This window comes from Podarcis raffonei, chromosome 4, assembly GCF_027172205.1.
Source record: "Podarcis raffonei isolate rPodRaf1 chromosome 4, rPodRaf1.pri, whole genome shotgun sequence".
NCBI classification, from domain to species: domain Eukaryota; kingdom Metazoa; phylum Chordata; class Lepidosauria; order Squamata; family Lacertidae; genus Podarcis; species Podarcis raffonei.
Genome location: NC_070605.1, coordinates 9116851 through 9139533, shown reverse-complemented (window position 1 = coordinate 9139533; position 22683 = coordinate 9116851). Strand labels below are relative to the sequence as shown.

Below are 22683 nucleotides of genomic sequence, written 5' to 3'. Positions count from 1 at the left end.
GCCCAATAGCCTTCTAAATCCGGCCTGTGTACAGTCCGGGAATCAGCATGTTTTTACATGAGTAGAATGTGTCCTTTTATTTAAAATGCATCTCTGGGTTATTTGTGGGGCCTGCCTAGTGTTTTTACATTAGTAGAATGTGTGCTTTTACAGTGGTACCTTGGGTTACATACGCTTCAGGTTACAGACGCTTCAGGTTACAGACTCTGCTAACCCAGAAATATTACCTCAGGATAAGAACTTTGCTTCAGGATGAGAACGCTGCTCCGGCGGCAGCGGGAGGCCCCATTAGCTAAAGTGGTGCTTCAGGTTAAGAACAGTTTCAGGTTAAGAACCGACCTCCGGAACGAATTCAGTTCTTAACCAGAGGTACCACTGTATTTAAAATACACCTCAGGGTTATTTGCGGGGCATAGGAATTCATTCATATTCCTCCCCCCAAATATAGTCCGGCCCCCCACAAGGTCTGAGGGACAGTGGTCCGGCCCCCTGCTGAAAAAGTTTGCTGACTCCTGGGTCTACAGACCAATCCAATATAATAACCCACAGAGCCACTTTATAGAAACAAACATCTTCAGCCCTCAAATCCAGATGTAAAGGTTTCATTTTCTTTCTTTTTTATGCAAAAAGTCACAGGTTCACAATGACTTTTTTCTGATTAAACATGCATTTTTTTTATTCTGAAATGGTGGCCTGGAGTGGGCGAAAAAAAGTTTGAGCGCCACTGATGCAAACAGACAACGCTGCGCTAAAGTGGACCGAAGTTCTGAATCTCTGTAGAAGGAAGATTCCTGGGTTGCCGGGGGTGGGAAGTGAAATCTGGGCTGGGAAATCCGGCTTGTTTCATAGAATCATAGAATCATAGAGTTGGAAGAGACCACAAGGGCCATCGAGTCCAACCCCCTGCCAAGCAGGAAACACCATCAGAGCACTCCTGACATATGGTTGTCAAGCCTCTGCTTAAAGACCTCCAAAGAAGGAGACTCCAACACACTCCTTGGCAGCAAATTCCACTGTCAAACAGCTCTTACTGTCAGGAAGTTCTTCCTCATGTTTAGGTGGAATCTTCTTTCTTGTAGTTTGGATCCATTGCTCCGTGTCCGCTTCTCTGGAGCAGCAGAAAACAACCTTTCTCCCTCCTCTATGTGACATCCTTTTATATATTTGAACATGGCTATCATATCACCCCTTAGCCTCCTCTTCTCCAGGCTAAACATGCCCAGCTCCCTTAGCCGTTCCTCATAAGGCATCGTTTCCAGGCCTTTGACCATTTTGGTTGCCCTCCTCTGGACACGTTCCAGTTTGTCAGTGTCCTTCTTGAACTGTGGTGCCCAGAACTGGACACAGTACTCCAGGTGAGGTCTGACCAGAGCAGAATACAGTGGCACTATTACTTTCCTACGAAGGATTTTGACCCCGAGCTGTTCGGCTCTGCTCTGACAGCTGGCGGCAACTGGGTGTCGCGTTTGCAGCGTGCGCCTTTGCCAATCTGACTTGAGAGCGCAGCAACTTGCATTCCTAGTCATCTTTGCCCAGAGAGAGAGAGAGAGAGAAAGGAAGAGAGAGAGAGAGAGGCAGGGCAGCCTCCTCTCTACTCTTTCCCCACCCAGGGGCCAGTCTGGGCAGGCCAGTTCGCAGTCCCAGGCACGCCTCTCTGCCTCCACTCCGCTTTGCTCCTGCGTCTCTTTTGCAAACCGAGACAGAAACAAGCGAAGTGTTGGAAAGAAAGGAGCGCAAGAGCGCGCGAGAGAGAGATAGAAGCCAGCCAAGGAGAGGCGGGTAGAGGGGCTGGGATATTGTATTTCCCGGCGATTCCTCCTCTCCTGCTTTTATCAGGCAAAGGAACTGAGCATGGAAAAGCAAAGAGACCCGGCATCGTGAGATTCTCCCCGGAAAAAAGCAGAAACTGTAAGTTTGGGGTGGGTGCGTTTGCAGGTTGCGGAATAGCTCGCGGAAAACGTCTCTGACACACTCCAGCAGCGAGGAGTTCCAGAGATCAGGCACTCCGTGGAAACTTCCACCCTCCTCACACATAAGTGTTCCCTTTGATCCTATCTGGGTCTTTTCCTTCTCTCCCCCCTCCAGGTTTGTGATAACTGAATCCCCCTGCGATGTCGATCGCTCCCTCTTGCGCTATTTTTAGGTTCCTGTTTTGTCAACCGCCGGTTTTAAATAGGTTGTGACCTGCTAGGGAGATGGGACCCAACACCTAGATCAGTTTGCAGCCTTGATGACTTAAAAAACACACAATTAAAGGGCCATTAAAAAAAATTCTTTTAAAAAATAAGGCCATGCAATCAGCCCTTGGGGGTTCAAAGCGGTATATGAACAGGTTTAGAAAAAGGCTTTTGAGTAATTGCAACATAGCTCACATTTTGCACGATAACGTGATTTATTTCATGATGATTCATGGTTTATTTATGATGTACAAGTGTGGTTTGTTTGGTTTTTTTAAAAAAGGTTGCTGGCTGCTTCCTTTTGAGTAAGCATGAATAAACTCTGGCATTAGGTTCTTGCAAGGGGGGTTGTTACACCATTGTATTCCCCACTCACTACAACCTCCGAGGTTTCCCAATAGCCTTCATATCTGACCAAGATTTGAACCCAGTGCTTCTGAGCCCAGTGTTGTGTTGGTTGTTAAGTGTGGGTGGGCTAGGAAGCAGAGGTGTGGGTGGACATTACTTGGAAGGACCCGGCCATTAATAAATCTGAGCAAAAAGTTATTCAACTGTTAGTTATTTGATGAGTCAAATCAAATCCTTTAGTAATCTCTGTGGAGCAACTGTGAGGACACAGGCAGACCTTGGAAAAACACATTTAGGAAGAATATATTGTGATTTCTATTATGCTACCTCCCTGTTCAGCTCAGGTTGTTTGGGTTTGCGAGGAGCTGCTGTTTATTCTTTTTGCTGTATTGGGATTTTTTGTCCAGGCTGAGAGTTTAAAATATATTACTTGACCTGCCCAAGTGGCATGGACACCCATAGTTTGCAGGGGGTCTGGGAATTACTGGATGAACCCCAATTCCCCAGATCCCCAGCTTTCATTAAACAAAAAACTTCCTAGTATTTGTGAGCCTGAGATTTGAAGCAAAATATACTGACACTGTTATGATCATTTGTGCGTGTGCAAAACTAGCTTACTCCTCACTTTCAGAATTTGGTTTCCCCACCCTCCCAAAATTCCTGGGAACACCCATGGCTCTAAGGATGAAGATTCAGACACAGAAATAATATTGCAGCAGCATAGCTGTCAACTTACAGATTTGAAAATAAGGGACCAGCAGCCTCGAAAATAAGGGATCAGCAGCCTAAATAAGGGATCAACAATTACTTTGATAAAATACATATTTTGTTGCGTGCAAATGGCTTTAGATACCTATTAGGTCCATAAATTACCATATAGCATATATTCAACACAAAAAAAACAGCAACAATTTGTTGTTGACAAAGGACAGCTGGACATAGAAAGGGCCCCATTACCTTCAGTAGCTTATTTAAGAGACATCATCAATAAGGGACAGCAGTGGGACATGGCACTGGAATAAGGGACTGTCCCACCAAATAAGGGACGCTTGACAGCTATGTGCAGCAGTCCATCAAACACACAACACACAGCCCCTCTAGGCTTTGCCAACTCAGTGCCCTCCAGAAGTTTGGGACTACAACTCCCATCAGCCTCAGCCTGCACAAAACATCTGAAGGGCACCAGGTTGGTTAAGGCTTTGAGGGTCTTCTGTTTTTGTTTTACAGTTGTGGGATGTATAAATTTTATCAAACAAATAAATAAATTACAGGATGACTCGTTCTCTCACAGGTTTGTCACAACCTGCACATAGACGTCTCCGCAAATTAGTAGTTTCTGCATCCTGCATCAGACAGAAGGAATTCGAGCTAAGCTCTTATTTACTTAGTGTACTGCAAGGTGTTCAGTTGGAGCAAGCCTCCTTTAATTCCCTCGTAGCATGCACTGGAAGCACAACTTGAACTATTAAGCGCACGTTTCCCTGCTTCCCAGAAAGCCACGAGAAACACAGGCTGCTATCGTGAATGAAACGATGCCAGAAAGCAGCATCTAGCTTCTAAAATTTCCAGGTAGGGCAGAGTGAGGCCCCTTGCCCATGAAACCCTGGATAACCTCTGCTAGTCTGGGTAGACAATGCTGAGCTAGGTGGAGCAGCAGCCTGGCTCCTTTTCAATGCAGCTTCCCATGTATTTAAAGCACAATTGTGTTTTGGAATGTCAAAAACAATTGGCTCTGTGCTTGCAAAATGATCCGATCTAGTTTCGAGCGAGTCTTAACGCCCAGTGGGCAATCAAAATAGGCACAGGTGGCGTGTTAGCGACAGGACTGGGAACAAACCTCATCCTCATTGTTATACGCACAGAAAATACCGTAGTTACTTTGCTTGCTTTAATAGAAGGATGAAAGGAAGGATCAGATGACTCCATAGAACACACCAACACACCAACACGAAAACACCCCTTGCTTTGGAAACCCTAACTTAACCCCCCTAACCTTGTCCTTTCATTTGTTTATAATTGAAGCGAAACCTGGTTTTGTTCTTGCGAGACATGAATTTGCTTGGAGTTGTCACGGCACCGTCAATCTCTTAATTTGTTTGCGGCGCAGGCAAGGGGAGCGTTTGCGTAGAAACAAGGATACCGACAGGAACTGAAATCACTTCTTGCCTAGGACCCACGTACCTACGGGACCGCCTCTCCTGGTATGCCCCGTGGAGGACCTTAAGGTCCACAAATGACAACACTTTGGAGGTCCCAAGTCGCAAGGTGGTTAGATTGGTCTCAACTAGGACCAGGGCCTTTTCAGTACTGGCCCCGACTTGGTGGAACGCTCCGTCACAAGAGACCAGGGCCCTGCGGGACTTGACATCTTTCCGCAGGGCCTGCAAGACAGAGCTGTTCCGCCTGGCCTTTGCTTTGGACTCAGTCTGACCCTTATGTTTCCCTCGCCTTATGGTTTTGATGAGGCTGCATTTTAAATTGCATTTTAACCTGTATTTTAAATTGTTCCCCCCCCCCCCCTATTATGTTTTTACTGTAATTTTACTGGTGTTAGCCGCCCTGAGCCCAGCTCTGGCTGGGGAGGGAGGTATAAATAAAAAATTATTATTATTATTATTATTATTATTATTATTATTATTATTATTATTATAAACTCCAAAGTGATAAGGAGGTGGCGTTGCCAGAGTGGTGGATGTTTCAGGAGGAAAACACACTCAGGGAAACAGGGTGCCTATTTGGTGGCCAAACTCTTACTATGCCCGGATTTGCAAAATATAGTCCCCAGATGGGGCATTGCTTCGGCAAGTGAACCCCATGCTCTTTCACTGTTCGAAAATGCCCTGGCTGTTGCTCAGATACGACCGGAGCTGCCACCAACACCTGGCATTTGAGGGCAGCTGTTGGGGCCTCCAGTGTCCCCGGCAGGGCACACAGCCATGCCTGTCCTAATCCCGCCCACTCCCCTTTAAATTCTTTCCTGGCCCTGCAGTCAGTGCTGGATTAACCCCTCTGGAAGCCCCATGGCAGTTGAAATCTTGGGACGCCCCTCGCAAATGATCCGCTAATACATTTTTTTTGTTTGATCTTTCAAGATCAAGGCAATATTACTTCGATTGGTTGCCACGGGACCCCTAAAGAACATGGGGCCCATAGGGCAGTAACCTACTCTGCCTATTTGGTAGGGTGGCGCTGTGATCTAAACCACTGAGCCTCTTGGGCTTGCCGATCGGAAGGTTGGCGGTTCGAATCCCCGCAAAGGAGTGAGCTCCTGTTGCTCTGTCCCAGCTCCTGCCAACCTAGCAGTTCGAAAGCACACTGGTGCAAGTAGATAAATAGGTACCGTTGTGGCGGGAAGGTAAATGGCATTTCTGTGTGCTCTGGTTTCCTGTTGTGCCAGAAGCGGTTTAGTCCTGCTGGCCACATGATCCGGAAAGCTGTCTGCGGACAAACACTGGCTCCCTCGGCCTGAAAGCGAGATGAGCGCCGCAACCCCATAGTTGCCTTTGACTGGACTTAACCATCCAGCGGTCCTTTACCTTACCTTTACCTGCCTATTTCAGCACTGCCTGAATCTGATGGGATTCAAGCCACAGGCCACACAAAAGCCTTCACCCACATGGTGATGTTTTGGACCACATCTCCCACCTGTGTCAGTCCTGAAATTCTTTCCCAGTCCAGTCCAGTAACACGTGAGTCGTAATAACAGTGTTGTGTAGATGTTGCAAAGCGGGGGAGACCTTTGCACCCAAAATGCTCCTCTCCTGGTCCCTTGGCTCTCTAAGCAGCTCTGGGAAGCCCCAGCCTGAAAGGGACTTTGCCCCTTTGGCAACCAGCAGCGTCGTAACCTGAAGCAAGACACACTTCAGCTGCTTATAGGAGCACAGCGTCCGAGAGGGCAGACTGAGGTTAGTGGGGCAATGCCCCATTGGCCCTAATGACCCCAATCCACCAGGTAGCAGCATGGCTTTCAGTGTGCGATGCTTGCCATGCTTCCCTACAGACCCTCTCGGGTGCCAAGATCAGCCAAGAGGCCCCTCTTGGTAGTCCCCCCGCCCTCAGAGGCCCAAAGCGGTGGTAGTCTTCTCTGTGGCCCCTAAGCAGTAGAACTCGCTCCCCACGAAGGGGCCTTGGGCACCTTCATTGTACAGCTTTCGGAGGATGCTGAAGACACACCTGGCTTTTGACACTTGAGGTCTACATTTTTAGGACTCACCTGATTTTAATGATTGTAAGTTGTTTTAAGTTGTTTTTTAATGTTGTACAGTGGTACCTCGGGTGACAGACGCTTCAGGTTACAGACGCTTCAGGTTACAGACTCCGCTAACCCAGAAATATTACCTTGGATTAAGAACTTTGCTTCAGGATGAGTACAGAAATCGCGCGGCAGCAGCGGGAGGCCCCATTAGCTAAAGTGGTACCTCAGGTTAAGAACAGTTTCAGGTTAGGAACGGAGAGTGAGAGATTGAGAAAGAGAAGACATTCATTGCTCCTCTTCCCTGGACGAGGTGGGTGTTAGAATTCCTGCTCCGTGATTGCAGTCATGGGATTGTTGACATCACATGACGGTGGACGTTTTGACTCCACAAAGTGGGAAGTAACGGAGACAGAATGTTTGTGTTACTGTGTTCCATGAAGTGGGACTATTGTCCTTTGTTTTTTCTCTTTGCTGTCTGATACTAGAGAGAGAGGGAGCCATGTTGCAGTGCTCTGTGTGTGTTTATATGTAAATAAAGTAGATTAGCCAAAATGCTGAGTTCCTGAGGTCTGTTACGCAAGCTGCGCAGACTCTGCGGATCCCTAAGTGTGCCGGTGTCGGTGGGCATCGGTCGCTGTGATGTTCGGGCAGAAGAAAGCTTTTGAAGCTCCCGAACGAAAGACCAGGAGGGAGAGAACATGCCAGTTGGGCATGTGTCTCTGCCAGGGCCCTACGCTAGTGTAGGCTGAGCTCCTGACAGCGGGTGAGTTGGGGGGTGGCTGCCCTTTCTCAACGGCACAGAATTAAAATCCTGCTTTCCGTTCACAAATGCATAGGCTCCAGTTAAGTCACGGGGCCCAACTCAGAATCAGAAAGGTGTCTTTGCTCTAGGCAAGAAGGTAAGATTATCGTTATCAACTGAGAACCAGCATGGATTTCTCAAAAGCAAGTCATGCCCGACAAACCTCATCTCTCTCTTTTTTTTAGCAGAGTTACAAGTTTGGTGGATCAGCACAGCTGTCAACTTTTCCCTTTTCTTGCGAGGAATCCTATTTGGAATAAGGGAATTTCCCTTAAAAAAAGGGAAAAGTTGACAGCTATGTGGATCAGGGGAATGCTGTGGGTGTAGTGTATCTACTGAGATTCTATGATCATTAATGCTCAAAAAACAGGTTTTCTGGAGGAGACCTCAGACGGGGAGGGGGAGAGAGGGGGGGCTTCACACAATTTGCAGTGAATGTGCATACAGTGGTACCTTGGTTCTCAAACTTAATCCGTTCCAGAAGTCCGTTCCAAAACCAAAGCGTTCCAAAACCAAGGCAAGCTTTCCCATAGAAAGTAATGCAAAACGGATTAATCCTTTCCAGACTTTTAAAAACAGCCCCTAAAGCAGCAATTTAACATGGATTTTACAATCTAGCAAGACCATTGATCCATAAAATGAAAGCAGTAATCAATGTACACAGCCAATCGATCAATCAATCAGGAGCTGAACTGGGTTCCACACAGTCACAAAAACAAAACAAAAAGAGCTGCAAAAACAGAAACGCAAAATAAATAGCAAAAACAGACAGACCTCAGCGTAACACTCAAAATGGAAGTGTGGCACTCAAAACGGAGCACGTTCGGCTTCCGAAAAAAGTTTGCAAACCGGAACACTTATTTCTGTGTTTGCAGTGTTTGGGTCCCAAGTTGTTTGAGTACCAAGGCGTTTGAGAACCAAGGCACCACTTGGTTTTGGGGTGGGACAGGAAGCCTGCCATGCTCATGCCAGTTCCTGCCGCCCAAAAGCATTTCACCCTAACGCCATCTGAAAAAGGCTCAAGCGCCCAGCAACCAAACTGTGACAACTCAAGTGGCGGGGAGCCATGTGTGAACTGACCCCCGAGAGAATGATCTGGCAAGCTGAACTGGCAGAAATCCTTCCGATACCCAGAGACTGAGGGGACGACCCCTGGGTGGTGGGGGGGAGAACAACCTGAACAAAATGTTCTGTTTAGCCGGACGTCAACACAAATAGTTCACCGTCGGAGCAAGTTTGTTTGCTGTGTCTGCACAGAAGCACGCCAGGGCTTTTGGCTGCAATGCCTGGCTGGTGTGTGGGGCACCCCACTATTCTTCCAGAACCCTCTCCCCACAAACTGCTTCCCCGTCATTGCAAACGAGGGGAGGCCACTGTGAGAACAGGATTCTGGGATAGATGGGTGATCCAGTTACAGAGCTCTTCTTCTTCTTCGGTACAGATTTGCATACTGAAGTTTCTTATGCACTGGTCTCTTCCCATGTTCATACGTTCTGTAAAAGGGACTGGGTTCAGAGCTCGTGCGTGTCAATACGCCGTCCGAGTCCTGTTGTCGAGCGAGCAGGCGCTAGGAATCTCCGACGAACCCTAGCCTGAGATCAGAATTCGCATATTAAGTCTGACAGTCCAGAGATCAGGGAATCCAGATGATCACAGAGCCAAGGGTACAGACAGAGAATAATAATAATAGTTGTTGTTGTTGTTTAGCCGTTTAGTCGTGTCCGACTCTTCCTGACCCCATGGACCAGAGCCCTCCAGGCACTCCTGTCTTCCACTGCCTCCCGCAGTTTGGTCAAACTCACGTTCGTAGCTTCAAGAACACTGTCCCACCATCTCGTCCTCTGTCGTCCCCTTCTCCTTGTGCCCTCCATCTTTCCCAGCATCAGGGTCTTTTCCAGGGAGTCTTCTCTTCTCCTGCGGTGCCCAAAATATTGGAGCCTCAGCTTCAGGATCTGTCCTTCCAATGAGCACTCAGGGCTGATTTTTTCCAGAATGGAGAGGTTGGATCTTCTTGCAGTCCATGGGACTCTCAAGAGTCTCCTCCAGCACCAGAATTCAAAAGCATCAATTCTTCGGCTATCAGCCTTCTGTATGGTCCAGCTCTCACTTAAATACATCACTTTGTATGTAAGCTTTGACTATACAGGCCTTTGTTGTTTGTCTCTGCTAATAATAATAATAATAATAAATTTATACCCTGCCCATCTGGCTGGGTTTCCCCAGCCACTCTAGGCGGCTACCAACAAAAGATTAAAAATACATTAAAACATCAGTCATTAAAAAACTTCCCTAAGCAGGGCTGCCTTCAGATGTCTTCTAAACATCAGATAGTTGTTTATTTCCTTGACATCTGATGGGAGGGCATTCCATGGGGCGGGTGCCACCACCAAGAAGGCCCTCTGCCTGGTTCCCTGTAACCTCACTTCTCGCAGGGAGGGAACCGCCAGAAGGCCCTTCGAGCTGGACCTCAGTGTCTGGGCAGAACGATGGGGGGGGGGAGACGCTCCTTCAGGTCTACTGGGCTGAGGCCGTTTAGGGCTTTCAAGGTCAGCACCAACACTTTTAATTGTGCCTGGAAATGTACTGGGAGTCAATGTAGGTCTTTCAGGACCAGTGTTATATAGGCTTGGCGGCCTTTCCCAGTCACCAGTCTAGCTGCCGCATTCTAGCTGCAGTAAGGTAGGGCCAAGAACCACAGGCGTCGTTTCCAGCACCTGACCATTGCTGAGAGCTCTGTTTCAGAAGGCTGGAGCCAGCTGATTCCCATTAGTGCCTTCTCATAGAATTGTAGAGTTGGAAGGGACCCGAGGGTCATCTAGTCCAACCCCCTGCAGTGCGGAAATCTCAGCTAAAGCAGCCATGACAGATGGCCACCCAGCCTCTGCTTAAAAACCTCCAAGGAAGGAGAGTCCACAACCTCTGGAGGGTGAAGCCTGATCAGCTGCAGATGGAGTCATTCTGCCATCTCCCCCTTCAGGCTGGTATTCAGCAGGTGAAGCTGACCCCTGGCCCATGACTGTGTCAGTCACCCCTTAGGGCAGTGGTTCTCCACCTGTGGGTCCCCAGATGTTGTTGGACTACAGTTCCCATCATCCCTGAGCTCTGGCCTTGCTAGATAGGGGTGATGGGAGTTGTAGTCCAACAACATCTGGGGACTACAGATTTGTTTCCGCTTTCTGCAGCAGCGGCCGGTGGTATCTGCAGGCTTGGCCCACTTCCATCTCTCAACTCTTCTCCTCGGATCGGCAGCTATTTAAGAGTCTGTCTTGCAGATGGTTTAGCAGGAATCAGAGCAGAGGTCTCCGCATGTGTGCATTGAAGGAGGAGCCGGCGAACATCAAGGACTCAAAACACTTCTAGTTTTCAAGGAACCTTTACAATCTTGTTAAAACCTCAGAGAGGACAAAGGGTGAAAATCAGAATATATTATAGAGCTGTTAGTGGTGGGAACTCGCCCTTCCTGGCAGGCTACGTAGGGAAGCTGCCTTAAACTGGTCTATCTAGCTCCATAGTGTCCACACTGACTGGCAGCAACTCTCCAGGATTTTAGATAGGGTTGTCCCCTCCTACTTACTAGACTCAGACCTGCAAAGTGGTAGCTTTGTGTAGCTTCAGACCCATTTTTGTTGTTGTTTAGTCGTTTAGTTGTGTCCGACTCTTCGTGACCCCACGGACCATTGTGCCAGTGTGGTGTGGTGGTTAAGAACGGTGGACTCGTAATCTGGTGAACCGGGTTCGCTTCCCTGCTCCTCCACATGCAGCTGCTGGGTGACCTTGGGCTAGTCACACTTCTTGAAGTCTCTCAGCCCCACTCACCTCACAGAGTGTTTGTTGTGAAGGGAAAGGAGATTGTTAGCCGCTTTGAGACTCCTTAGGGGAGTGATAAAGCGGGATATCAAATCCAAACTCTTCTTCTTCTTCTGTTCAAGAAGGACACTGACAAACTGGAACGTGTCCAGAGGAGGGCAACCAAAATGGTCAAAGGCCTGGAAATGATGCCTTATGAGGAACGGCTAAGGGAGCTGGGCATGTTTAGCCTGGAGAAGAGGAGGTTAAGGGGTGATATGATAGCCATGTTCAAATATATAAAAGGATGTCATATAGAGGAGGGAGAAAGGTTGTTTTCTGCTGCTCCAGAGAAGCGGACACAGAACAATGGATCCAAACTACAAGAAAGAAGATTCCACCTAAACATTAGGAAGAACTTCCTGACAATAAGAGCTGTTTGACAGTGGAATTTGCTGCCAAGGAGTGTGGTGGAGTCTCCTTCTTTGGAGGTCTTTAAGCAGAGGCTTGACAACCATATGTCAGGAGTGCTCTGATGGTGTTTCCTGCTTGGCAGGGGGTTGGACTCGATGGCCCTTGTGGTCTCTTCCAACTCTATGATTCTATGACTTCTATGACCAGAGCACGCCAGGCACTCCTGTCTTCCACTGCCTCCCGCAGTTTGGTCAAACTCATGCTGGTAGCTTTGAGAACACTGTCCAGCCATCTCGTCCTCTGTCGTCCCCTTCTCCTTGTGCCCTCCATCTTTCCCAACATCAGGGTCTTTTCCAGGGAGTCTTCTCTTCTCATGAGGTGGCCAAAGTATTGGAGCCTCAGCTTCAGGATCTGTCCTTCCAGTGAGCACTCAGGGCTGATTTCCTTCAGAATGGAGAGGTTTGATCTTCTTGCAGTCCATGGGACTCTCAAGAGTCTCCTCCAGCACCAGAATTCGAAAGCACCAATTCTTCGGCTATCATTTTTGAGATTGCATCCCAGTACAGCTTCTGCCACTCTTTTGTTAACTATGAGGGCCACTCCATTTCTTTTACCGGTTTCTTGCCCACAGTACCCTGTTCCTATAGGGACACTGAGGATTTTCTCTCAGAGCTGAAGATAAATGGTGATTTCAGTTTATATCCACCTTTCTTCCAAATACCAACCATTTAAACAAGCATTCTCAAAAGAACCGAAAAACATTCCAAACACAGTTTAAAAACATTCACCCAGTGGTTTCACAGGGTTGCCAGGAACAGTATATTTCAGCCATCAAATGTCTGGGTAAATAGGAATGTTTTAAAATTCCTTCTGTGAGACAGCAAGGAAGGAAGTAGACACACCTCACAAGGGAGGGCATTTGGGAAACAAGGAGCCACCGCCGAAAAGACCCTGTCATTGCTCAATGCCAGCCACGCAGCCCACAGTGGTGTCACCACCAGCAAGGCATTGCCTGATGATTGTAGGGCCTCTAGTTGCCTTGGCAAAGTACAGTTCATAATCAAGGTTTGGTTTGTGTAGAAATGAACTTTGTTTGTCCCCGGCTGTTAATAAGTGGCCTGGTCCTGACTCTTCTGTTGGCCCAAATCCAGGTGTCCTCAGCAGCTCCAGGAGAGACTCTGCTTACCGCGCATGTTCTGTGTGTGTGGTTTGGGAGCTGCACGGTCAGGGAAAAAGCCATGCTGTCCAGGGCTGTAAAGACTGCAGAGAGAATAATTGGGTTCCCTCTTCCCACCCTGGGTCAAATCTACGCTTCCAGGTGCCATAAGAAAGCTGCAGAGATAGCGCAGGATAGTGCACACCCCGGAAATGATCTCTTTCAGCTTCTGCCTTCTGGAAGAAGGTCCAGGGTTATTAAGACTAGGACTAGCCGCCTGAGAAACAGTTTCTACCCAAATGCGATTTTGGTTTTAAACACAGTGTAAGGAGTCTATATGGGAGTATATTGTATTTAAAAATGGGGTATCAAGAGATTTTAGGGGGCTAACCAGGTTGGGATAGCTGGGATAGCAGGCTTCTTGGTTTTGAATGCCTTATGTAGATTCCCCCCCTCAATTTTGGGTGGCACTGTGGGTTACACCACAGAGCCTAGGACTTGCTGTTCAGAAGGTTGGCGGTTCGAATCCCCGCGATGGAGTGAGCTCCCATTGCTTGGTCCCTGCTCCTGTCAACCTAGCAGTTAGAAAGCACGTCAAAGTGCAAGTAGATAAATAGGTCCTGCTCCGGCGGGAAGGTAAACGGCGTTTCCGTGCGCTGCTCTGGTTCACCAGAAGCGGCTTAGTCCTGCTGGCCACATGACCCGGAAGCTGTACGCCGGCTCCCTCGGCCAATAAAGCGAGATGAGCGCCGCAACCCCAGAGTCGGTCACGACTGGACCTAATGGTCAGGGCTCCCTTTACCTTTACAGAAGAGACACAGGTGGTGCTGTGGGTTAAAGCACAGAGCCTAGGGCTTGCCGATCAGAAGGTCAGCGGTTCGAATCCCCGCGACGGGGTGAGCTCCCATTGTTCGGTCCCTGCTCTTGCCAACCTAGCAGTTCGAAAGCACGTCAAAATGCAAGTAGATAAATAGGCACCGCTCTGGCGGGAAGGTAAACAGCGTTTCCATGCGCTGCTCTGGTTCGCCAGAAGCGGCTTAGTCATGCTGGCCACATGACCTGGAAGCTGTATGCCGGCTCCCTCGGCCAATAGAGTGAGATGAGCGCCGCAACCCCAAAGTCGTCCACAACTGGACCTAATGCTCAGGGGTCCCTTTACCTTTACTAACTCCACATTTAATGCACATTTATGTCATTTTAAGAGCCATGGCTTCCTGCAATGAACCTCGGGAACTATAGTTCACCCATCACAGAACTAATTCCTAGCACCCTTAACTGACTACAGTCCCCAGATTCTGTGTGAAGCCTCATTCCTGAAACTCATGGTGCGGGTGTGACCTCAATCCCATAATGGCAAGTTCAGGTTGTGTAATTAGAGTTGATTGGGAGGTCATGTGCCACAAACCTACTTCCCCACCCCCGAAGAGCCGGCTTTTAGCAATAAGGAAGTTGGCAGAAAACACACCGGAAAGTGTGAGCCAATATTTGCTTTGACACAGGAGCATCTAACCTAAATCGGAATGCTCATTGAATAACCAAATAGTCTAATTGCCCCACAAATGAATTGGGATTACTCACTAAATAGCCAACCTTTCCTAAACTCCCTGCAAAAAACAACGCAGAACGAATTCTCGTCTAATCTCCCTAAAAACAAAGCAGAACAAAATCTCATTCAAGAGTCAACTTTGTGTCATCTCCCTGCAAAGGAATCGGGATGAATTCCTCAAGAAACAGGTAACCTGGAAGTGCCCCCTCCAAAACAAACAAACAAACAAAATCCTTAAGTGCACCTATTTCATTTGGTCTTCCTCCTTTCAACGTCTTGTCTAAATTGGCCTCTTATCTTGGAAAAGTTCCTTCCCATCATTAAACGCGAAACCCTTTGTCTTTCCCGATGTTCCTCCCACACACCTGAGCGGCCTATAAAATCACCCCACGCTTCACAGCATGATGACTTTGACCTATTAAAGCAATGAGTCACCCAACTGGAGACGCAGGAGGGCAGAGGGAGAGAGAGAGAGAGAGAGAGAGGGCGCCTAGGAAGACATCTCTTCCAGCAGAGCCACACCACTTCTCAGATGACTGATAGTTGGGGCTGGGATTAGGGTTGGGATTAGGGTTGGGATTAGGGTTAGAGTTGGGATTGGGGTTAGAGTTGGGATTAGGTTTAGGGTTAGGGTTGGGGTTAGAGTTGGGATTAGGATTGAGGTTAGGGTTGGGGTTGGGGTTAGAGTTGGGATTAGGGTTGGGGTTAGGATTGGGGTTAGAGTTGGGATTAGGGTTGGGGTTAGGGTTAGGGTTGGGGTTGGGGATAGAGTTGGGATTAGGGTTGGGGTTAGGGTTAGGGTTGGGGTTGGGGTTAGAGTTGGGATTAGGGTTGGGGTTAGGGTTAGGGTTGGGGTTGGGGTTAGGGTTGGGGTTAGAGTTGGGATTAGGGTTGGGGTTAGGGTTAGGGTTGGGGTTAGGGTTGGGGTTAGAGTTGGGATTAGGTTTAGGGTTGGGGTTAGAGTTGGGATTAGGGTTGGGGTTAGGGTTAGGGTTGGGGTTGGGGATAGAGTTGGGATTAGGGTTGGGGTTACAGTTGGGGTTGGGGCTGGAGTTGGGGTTGGGGTTAACTGGAACCTGCTAGATGTTTCAGACTGTTTTTGTTTACCTGAAAGATTTCAAACTGTTGAAAGCAGCCAGTACGCATGCCTGTCTTTGTGCAACAGGAAAAAAGAGGTGCTTTTCAGTTTACTAATATGCTTTCTTTTAACAAAGGCTTTCAGAAACATTTCGATTTAGCAGACATTTGTGGATTTTCTAAGTGATACGGCTGCTTAGAACAGCTGACCACATCAAGAAGTGGTTTTGGCTTGTGGGGAAATGTCAGAAAGGAAGCTTTCTATTTCTTTCATTTCCCTAATAAGATGTTAATATGGGCTGAGAAGCAGAATATCTGGGTGAAGTGGTCGGCCGCTGTGAGTAGAGGATGCTGGAAGAGATGCGCTGCTGGCCTGATCCAGATGCAGCACTCTCCTTATGTACTTAAGGTCTCAGTTCATTCCTTGGTATCTCCAGTTGGGCTGGAAGAGACCCTCTGCCGGAAACCCTGGAGAACTACTGCCAGTCAGTGTAGACAATATTGAGTTAGATGGACCAATTGACTCAATATAAGACAGCTTTCTATGATCTTGTGTTTTTCATGCAAAAGGTCCCAGGTTTCAGTCTCCAACATATCCATTCAGGGATGGGACAGAATCCTGTCCTAAACCCTGGACAGCCACTGCTCAGACAGCAGACCCTCCCAGTGTCACTATTTTCCAGGGACAGTCCTGGATTTACAGAAGGTGTCCCGGTTTCTGATTTGATTCCGGAATGTCCTGCTTTTCCTTAGGTAAAGGTAAAGGGACCCCTGACCATTAGGTCCAGTCGTGGCCGACTCTGGGGTTGTGGTGCTCATCTCGCTTTAGTGGCCGAGGGAGCCGGCGTACAGCTTCCGGATCATGTGGCCAGCATGACTAAGCCACTTCTGGCGAACCAGAGCAGCGCATGGAAACGCCGTTTACCTTCCCGCCAGAGCGGTGCCTATTTATCTACTTGCACTTTGACGTGCTTTCGAACTGCTAGGTTATTTTATTTATTTATTTACGGCTATTAGCCCATAAAATATGTACAAACATAAAAACACAGAGACATAAAGACCGATATATCTGACAACAGAAGGTGAACACCACGATGCAAGGGTGGGTCATTGAGCAGAGCCAAATGACAGCTTGGGGCCAGGAGAGCTCCAAGGGACGGATCACAGAAAAAGAAAAACTGAAGACGAAATCCGACATGCACTCTCATCATAACAGTCCGATTAGTTTTGATGTTTTTGTTGTTTTTTGGTGGTTTTTGTGTGAGAGATAACTGCATTCAGGAATCTCGCCACCTGCAGAGTTACAGAAGGATCTGTATCCTGCAAAAGCAGTGCGGCGTGTAACTCAACAGGCCTGCCAACCAAGCGCAGTAAAGCAGGACCCAGGAATTTAGTCCTGGCTATGCTATGTAGGGGACAGTTGAACATTATGTGTGGAAGAGATTCAACAGTTTTCCTGTCGCACACGCATAGCGGGGACACCAAAACCTTGGAAAATCTGTGGCTCAGCAGGTTCGATGGAAAGACATTGAACCTTGCACGAATAAATGCGAGTCGATGTGGTACTGATGAAAGAGATGACATGTGTCAGCGCTGCCCAAGGTCCCAGCTCACACAAGACCAACGCTGCTTCTTCCTCAAGTAAAAAAGTCTTTATTGAAGTTCAGTTCCATTTCCAGACGCGCAGCGCGCAACGCTACGTCTATGCCTTAGACCGTAGAAGTCCCATCTGAATCTCCTCCCCCCTGACACCAGCTTAAGATTCTAGCCTTACTCCACCTCTTCCTCTGTTCCTTCTTTCTCTGGGTCCTCCTGCTAGTCGGAGTCTCAGCCCTCCTCGATTCCTCTGACGCTGAGTCCCCTGACTCTTCTCCCCCCCTCCTTCGGGCTTTAGGACCTGGCTCCCAATCCGGGTTTTCTGCTGTTCCGCGCTCCTCCACATTTGAACTTGGCGCGCGCGCGCAGCCTCCCACCTTCCTTCTGACCGTTACACTTGTGTCACTGTTCCCTCTTTCGGGGAGGCTAGCTGGACCTGGCCTTCCCTCCGTTTCCCCACTTCCCGATGGGGGCGTGGTCACCCCTGACTCATCTTCTCTCCCCGCTGGAGGAGAAGCTGGTCCTGACTCATGTGACTCTTCCCCCCCACTGTGCTCTGGTGGGGGAACTGGTCCTGATCCTCCGCTACTCCCTTGGGAGTCCCCTCTGGTCCCTTGTTTATGGAGCATCCCCCCTGGGACTCCCCTCACCCTTACCATAGGCGCCCCCTCCTGGGAATCTTCTGATTCGCTGGAGAAGCTCATGGAATCTCTCGGGTCACTGTCATATTCCCCTACGCTCCCCTCTGATTCCTCTCCTCCGCTCTCTATTTGCTCTCTCCCCTGCTCTTCTGCTCCTGAGCCTCTGACAACATGTATGATGGAAGGCCAAGTGGTGGGGTTATTCCGTGATACCTGGGGGAGCAGACACCCCCACCACTGGTGAGGTTGTGTTGATTTTCAATGTCTGCTAATCTTTGCTCAATAAGGCTTTTGGCTGAGCGTAAGTTCATCTTTAAGGAGTCCGCTGGGGAAATTCCGATGCTCAGAAGTTTGGCAGGAGCTAGGTTGGCAGGAGCAGGGGCCGAGCAACGGGAGCTCACCCTGTTGCGGGGATTCGAACTGCCAACCTTCTGATCGGCAAGTCCTAGGCTCTGTGGTTTAACCCACAGCGCCACCCGCGTCCCTGAAATGTGGAGTTATCCTGCTCCAAAATAGCAACAGTGCTAAAGTGCCCTTTGTTTTGTTTTTAATGAAGAAAGGGAACGTGCTGAACATCCCATGTATAAAATGTATGACAAGCTTCTGTTCACTGTTTCTTCTTCTCCTCCGTTTTTTATAAATCTTTTTTATTCAGTTTTACTCTATACATTTAAATTCAGACATTAATCATAATCATCAACATTCACGATTCCCTGAATCCTTGAACTTCCCTCTCCCCCTCCATGATTTCCCTTTTCAAACTTTTTTCTCCCTTTTCAAACTTTTTATATTTTCTCTATTTTCTTAAAATAATCTATTTCCTCCTTAGTTTTTAATACATCACAAGCGTCACTCAAATCCTGCCATAGTTTTAATTTGTTTACAGTGTTCTCTTAAGTAAATTATAAATTTTCTCCCATCCCTTATTAAAGTTTCTATCTTCCTGGTTTCTGATTTTCCCGGCCATTTTTGCCATTTCGGCGTAGTCCATCATCTTCATCAGCCATTTGTCTCTGGTCAGGACTTTAAAGTCCCTGTTCACTGTTTCAGCCAGCCGGGTGAACCTTCTTCCACGATACTCCATCATGTTCCCCTCTCCCCATTTTCCACTCCTCCCTTCAAAAAGAGAAATTCAGTATTCCATGACCAAAGAGCATGGGTTGGCAACCTAAGGCCCGGGGCCGGATCCAGCCCAATTGCCTTCTAAATCTGGCCCATGGACGGTCTGGGAATCAGTGTGTTTTTACATGAGTAGAATGTGCCCTTTTATTTAACATGCACCTCTGGATTATTTGTGGGGCCTGCCTGGTGTTTTTACATGAGTAGAATGTGTGCTTTTATCTAAAATGCATCTCTGGGTTATTTATGGGGCATAGGAATTTGTTCTTCCCCCCAAAAAAATATAGTCCGGCCCCCCACAAGGTCTGAGGGACAGTGGACCGGCCCCCTGCTGAAAAAGTTTGCTGACCCCTGGTCGAAGAGCACAGGCTGCTTTGGGTATCCTTTGGCCTCTTTTCAGTTTGGTTTTCCCCTAAAGATTTTGTGAACTGCTGCAAACTTTGGGGTTCCCCCTGCCCACCTGCAGATCGCTAGCTCCCTCTTGTGGGTCTCTCGCTTGGGGCACCTAAGCACAGGCGCTCAAGAGAACCGGGAGAGTTATTAGTTTAGATATGATGATAAGAAGATAAGAGCGGAAAAGCGAAGGAGAAAAAGGATCGGAGCCAAAAATGCAAAACCTAACGAGAAGAATAGTGTGGAAAGAGCAAAGGACATGAGATTAAGCGTACGGTAGATGAAAACTTAAAAGAACAAAGATAAGAAACTGATTTGCTGTGTCATCATGATATTCCTCTCTCTGTTGTATACTACTCTCCCACAAAACGGTGTCCACAGTTGTGGCTCGTGGCAGATCAAATGAGCAATAGCAATCCAGAAAAACGTATCAGAAACAATTAGGAATAAACATAATGCTAATAAGCAAATGCAAGCCATCCGGCCCCACTATAGCAAAAGAAACTAGCCTAATTTGACAGTTTAAGAGTAAACGGAATACAGTGGACGCTCGGGATGCGAACGTGATCCATGCAGGAGGCACGTTCGCAACCCGCAGCATTTGCAACCCACAATGCCACGTCTGCACATGTGCGGGTTGCAATTTGGCACTTCTGCACATGTGCGGGTTGCAATTTGGCGCTTCTGCGCATGTGCAAAGCACGATTTAGCACTTCTGTGCATGTGTGACCGCCAAAACCTGGAGGTAACCTGTTCTGGTACTTCCAGGTTTCAGTGCGTCCGTAACCCGAAAACATGCAACCTGAAGCATCTGTAACCGAGGTATGACTGTAATGCAAAACACAGAAATAAAATAGTGGCATACAAACTTCACCATGTTGCAGAGGATGTCACCAAAAATTTGGATTGGAGACTAAGTCATCAAACATCCAGGCACCCCACCTGGAGGAGGGCAGACAGTCCCTTCCCGGTTTTCCTTCAGAGGCAGTGCTGGATTTACGTATAAGCTAAACAAGCTATAGCTTAGGGCCCCACTCTCTTGCCCCCCCCCCCCAATTTCACTATTAATATATTTCTTCTCAATTGTCTTTCAGTTCAACAATTATTTTGATAAAATACATAGTTTGTTATGTGCAAATGGCTGCTAGCCTGCTCCCTAAAATATCACTGGTTTGCTCATTTCTATATACAGTGGTACCTTGGGTTACAGACGCTTCAGGTTACAGACTCCGCTAACCCAGAAATAGTACCTCGGGTCAAGAACTTTGCTTCAGGATGAGAACAGAAATCGCTCTCTGGCGGCGGGAGGCCCCATTAGCTAAAGTGGTACCTCAGGTGAAGAACAGTTTCAGGTTAAGAACAGACCTCCAGAACGAATTAAATTCTTAACCCGAGGTACCACTGTATAGGGTGCCTACATTCTGCATGGACTGGTTGCATGGCAACATGTGCAAAAATGGCTTTAGATAACCTATTAGGTCCATAAATTTTGTTTAGTCGTTTAGTCGTGTCCGACTCTTCGTGACCCCATGGACCAGAGCACGCCAGGCACCTCTGTCCTCCACTACCTCCCGCAGTTTGGTCAAACTCATGCTGGTAACCTCGAAAAACACTATCCAACCATCTCGTCCTCTGTCGTCCCCTTCTCCTTGTGCCCTCCATCTTTCCCAGCATCAGGGTCTTCTCCAGGGAATCTTCTCTTCTCATGAGGTGGCCAAAGTACTGGAGCCTCAGCTTCACGATCTGTCCTTCCAGTGAGCACTCAGGGCTGATTTCATTAAGAATGGATGCGTTTGATCTTCTTGCAGTCCATGGGACTCTCAAGAGGTCCATAAATGGTCCATAAATTACCATAGAGCATATATTCAACACCAAAAACAGCGACAATTTGTTGTTGACAAAGGCCATATAAAGGGCCCCATTACCTTCAGTAGCTTAGGGCCTCATCAAACCTAAATCTGGCCCTGCTCAGAGTGGCCTTGCGCCCACCATTCTTGGGGTCTCCCACCCCACATGGCAGCCATAACATCTCTTCCCCCCTCTTCCACTAAGCAACATGTATTCCTCCTTCCCAGAGCCATGCGCAAAGCCTCAGAGCCTCACTCCCAAAGTGCTGACTCCCCAAAGGAGCAAGTTCACCAGAAGGGCCTCTGCTGTTTGCTTTCCACATCTGGCACTCAGAGGCAGACAATCCGTGTACATGGGTGTTCCTCTCCGTTTATTATATTGATATTTCACATCACACACCCCAAAGTGATTTGCAGGACAGTAAAATATGGAGGTACGCCGTGCAGTGGGAAGTTCACACACCTATAGACATACAAAAAGCGTTCGTCAAAAAATAAATAAATGAATCACTTAGAAACGCAAAGTCTCTGCCCACAACAGAAAACAAAAATGAACCCCGACAGCTGCCAAAGGGTCAATTGTTAAAGGTAAAGGTAAAGGCACCCCTGACCGTAAGGTCCAGTCGGGGCCAACTCTGGGGTTGCGGCGCTCATCTCGCTTTATTGGCCGAGGGAGCCGTCGTACAGCTTCCGGGTCATGTGGCCAGCAGGACTAAGCCGCTTCTGGCGAACCGGAGCAGCGCACGGAAACGCCGTTTACCTTCCTGCTGGAGCGGTACCTATTTATCTACTTGCACTTTGACGTGCTTTCGAACTGCTAGGTTGGCAGGAGCAGGGACCGAGCAACGGGAGCTCACCCCGTCACGGGGATTCGAGCCGCCGACCTTCTGATCGGCAAGTGCTAGGCTCTGTGGTTTAACCCACAGTGCCACCTGCGTTCAATTGTTAGTGCTGTCCAAAAAACCCCAGGAAGAGTCAGAACATCTTTCCCTGATGCTGAAAGGAAGGTAGAGGAAGGTCTGGCAGAGAGTGTTCCATAGATGAGAGGCTAATACACAAATCATTGCTGTCATTGGCGGTGATCATTGATGGGCCAACTTGCCTGTCTCGGTTTCTTCTCAGTTTCCAGTTTTTTCTGACCCTAGATTCACCTTAAATGAGATGATCTTAACAGAGATTCTGACTAAATATCAGAAAAAACTTTTTGGCAATAAAAGCTTAGGGCCCTCGTATCTACGGGACCGCCTCTCCTGGTCTGCCCTGCAGAAGACCTTAAGGTCCATGAATAACCATAGTTGAGAGGTCCCGAGCCCTAAGGAAGCCAGACTATCCTCCACTGGGGCCAGGGCCTTCTCTGTGATGGCTCCGACCTGGTGGAATGCTCTGTCCCATGAGACTAGGGCCCTGCAGGATTTAACCTCCTTCACTCAGGCCTGTAAGACAGAGCTATTCCGCCTGGCCTGTAATTTGAATTCAGCCTGATCTTTTCTTTCCCTTCTCTTCTCTGCTCTTCTCTTCCCTCCCCCTCCCCTTTCATGAATAATTCTCCCCAGGGCTCCTCGCTGGCCCAAGTAGGACCAATTCAG

At 48.2% G+C, this 22683-nt stretch overlaps 1 protein-coding gene across 1 annotated transcript in view; it reads left to right on the top strand.

Moving 5' to 3' along the window:
* Window positions 1–1544: 1544 nt before the first annotated feature.
* P2RY2 (purinergic receptor P2Y2) overlaps window positions 1545–22683 on the top strand; it is a 50951-nt gene continuing 29812 nt past the window's right edge. The window contains exon 1 of the mRNA XM_053385403.1: window positions 1545–1908. The gene's annotated coding sequence lies outside the window, so the exon portion shown is untranslated. The remainder of the gene's footprint in view (window positions 1909–22683) is intronic.